This window comes from Vulpes lagopus, chromosome 10 (genome assembly GCF_018345385.1).
Source record: "Vulpes lagopus strain Blue_001 chromosome 10, ASM1834538v1, whole genome shotgun sequence".
Lineage (NCBI taxonomy): Eukaryota > Metazoa > Chordata > Mammalia > Carnivora > Canidae > Vulpes > Vulpes lagopus.
In genome coordinates, this window is record NC_054833.1 from 5,338,296 (window position 1) to 5,341,171 (window position 2,876).

The following is a 2,876-nucleotide window of genomic DNA, read 5'->3' on the forward strand; positions in this document are numbered from 1 at the left end:
CTGACTAGCACATGGTATGACCACCTGAGGCCCATGTCAAGTAAAAGGAAGGTTCCAACAGTTCCAAAAGAGGTTTTACAGAGGCCGTGTCACTGAATGCAAGACACACAATGACAAGTGCTTGGTGCATCAGGGTGACTGCATCTGCAAGTTCAGTGCCTCGGGTTCTGTATCTCAGGGCTCTGGAAGCTCAGAATTACCTCCCACTGAGGTGCTAAGCCCATCACATACATAGATTCTGAACCCAAAGGAAACCCATGGATTTCTGAACCCATGGATCCATAGGTAAAACTTGCATAAAGGAGAAAGCAAATGGAATTGCTTTCTCTTTCACAGTTATCATTAAGTTGAAAGGAAAGGAATTGTTTAACATCCACACTTTTGCTCAGAAAAGCTCCTTAACTAATTAGTATAGACAACTAAAAGCCTAATGCTCCTGCATGCATGCTAGCCTATTCTAACCCCCCCTCATCCACGAAGATCTGAACAAGCATAAAGAGGAAGATGACATAATAATGTAACCTCATTCCCCATTCATTTACAAACTTGATTGATTTCTGTGTTTTCCAGCTGGTCAGTATTTTGCAAATTGGGTATTATAACATGGACTCTCAGAGTACTTTTTTAAACCCTAAAAGTAAATTCTGGAAGTGTTGGACACAGGGACCCCCAAGGGGCATCTTTGAGCCCCACCTGGAGGAGCTGTCTCAGTGGTCCTTCTAGGGGTGGGGATGGGTCTGGCCTTGCACTCAAAGATCCTACGGACAGAACATCACCGAAAGGCAGGGCTGCTGACTCCTAGGTGATCCTCGGCAGGAACTTAAATCAAAGACTCCAATCCAGGGATCTTAAGACAAAATCCTTAAAGCCCTCAACTGCATGCCCAAACAGAATCTTAAGATAGACAGAAAGGAAAGATAAGGCAGCTTTGAGAAATGAAAGAAGTAAAAAGCTATGGGGCTGTGAAGTTGCTGTCATTCACCAGGAACAAATTAGAGGTAGACAGAAGGGTTTGGGGGAGAGAGGACAGTTTATCACAGACATTGTCTTCTGAGGACCAGAAATCAACCAAGTTAAAAAAAGAAAAAAATATAATCATGTCTTAGAGAAAACAAATTGAAGTTAAATAATTGAATCAGCGTTGTCTTTAAGGCACACCACACTTGTTTTAACTGACTACATTTTCACAGTCTGTCTAAATATTTAGGACTATTCGAAGTCCACAGCTTTTCAACAGGGCAGTAAAACAGCATTTTCATATTTAGGGATCACACAAAATATCATATTTAGGGACCTTAGTTCTTTTTTCCATCTTGCAAATGGCAGGCGAAAAAGCCAAGAAGCCGGATACTAAGAAGAAACCTGAAGCCAAGAAGGCTGATGCTGGTGGGAAGGCAAAGAAGGGTAACCTCAAGGCTAAAATGCCAAAGAAGGGGAAGCCCCATGGCAGACAAAGCCCTGTCCTAGTCAGAGGAATTGGCAAATATTCATGATCAGCTATGTATTCCAGAAAAGCTATGTACAAGAGAAAGTATTCGGCAGCTAAATCCAGGGTTGAAATGAAAAAGAAGGAGAAGGTTCTTGCTGCTGTTACAAAACCAGTTGGTGGTGACAAGAATGGTGGCACCTGAGTGATTAAACTTTGCAAAATGCCTAGGTATTATCCTACTGAAGATGTGCCTCGAAAGCTGTTGAGCCATGGCAAAAAAAACCTTTCAGTCAGCATGTGAGAAAGTTGTGAGCTAGCATCACTCCTGGGACCATTTTGATCATCCTCACTGGGTGTCACAAAGGCAAGATGGTAGTTTTCCTGAAGCAACTGAGCAGTGGCTTGCTACTTGTAACTGGACCTCTGGCCCTCAACCGAGTTCCTCTGCATAGAACATACCAGAAATCTGTCATTACCACTTCCACCAAAATTGACATCAGCAGTGTGAAAATCCCCAAACATCTCACTGACACTTATTTCAAGAAGAAGCTGCGTAAAACCAGACACCAGGAAGGGGAGATTTTTGACACAGAGAAGGAGAAATACGAGATTTCAGAGCAGCATAAGGTTGATCATAAAGCTGTGGACTCACAAATTCTGCCAAAAATCAAAGCTATTCCTCAGCTTCAGGGCTACCTCCACTCTGTGTTTTCTCTCACAAGTGGAGTTTGCCCTCACAAATTGGTGTTCTAAATTTCTTACAAAGAACCTAATTAAACAACTTATCCATTAAAAAAAAGTATATATATATATATATATTTTTTTTTTAGGGCCTGAAATCTTGCTGGCAAAATACACCACCCCAAAATACCTGCAAACATTTTCTTTCTTTTTTTTCTTCCTGAAAACATTTTTTAAAAATGCTATGCAATCCCTAACACAGAGAGATAGAACCCGTGAAAGCTATGCTTACCCCAATAAGAGCTTCAGGAAAGCAACTGGTTCCAGAACAATGAAACACACAGGAGCAAATGAGAGATGATGAAAATACATAGGAGTAAAAGATTAGAAGGGAAGTAATTATTTTTAAAAAGTCTAACGTCTGTATTTTAAAATCACACAGGTCAGCGTGACCTGGAGTGATTCTATTTCGCTGATCCTGTCCTTTCCTCAGTGCTGGAAATTAGACCTTAGGTCAGGCAGGACCTCGGGAGCTGATTGGGACTGCAGGGCCAAGCAGTGACTCAGTGCGCGTAGGAAGGGTGAGATTGCCATGGCTTTCTGATCTAAGCAAGATGACTCTGCAAGGAATTGCATAGGTGGACTGCTCATATCTGTCCTCACCTTCCTCCATGGAAATGTGCTGCCCTTTGGGTGGACAAGTGGGAGAACATAAACCCTGAAACCAACGGAGTCACCTTCACGTTTTACACATACTACCTCATGT

General features: G+C 42.1%; 1 pseudogene; it reads left to right on the forward strand.

Annotated features, from left to right (window-relative positions):
- The first annotated feature begins 1,319 nt into the window (after positions 1–1,319).
- On the forward strand, positions 1,320–2,182 carry LOC121500564 (annotated as a pseudogene).
- The last annotated feature ends 694 nt before the right edge of the window (positions 2,183–2,876 follow it).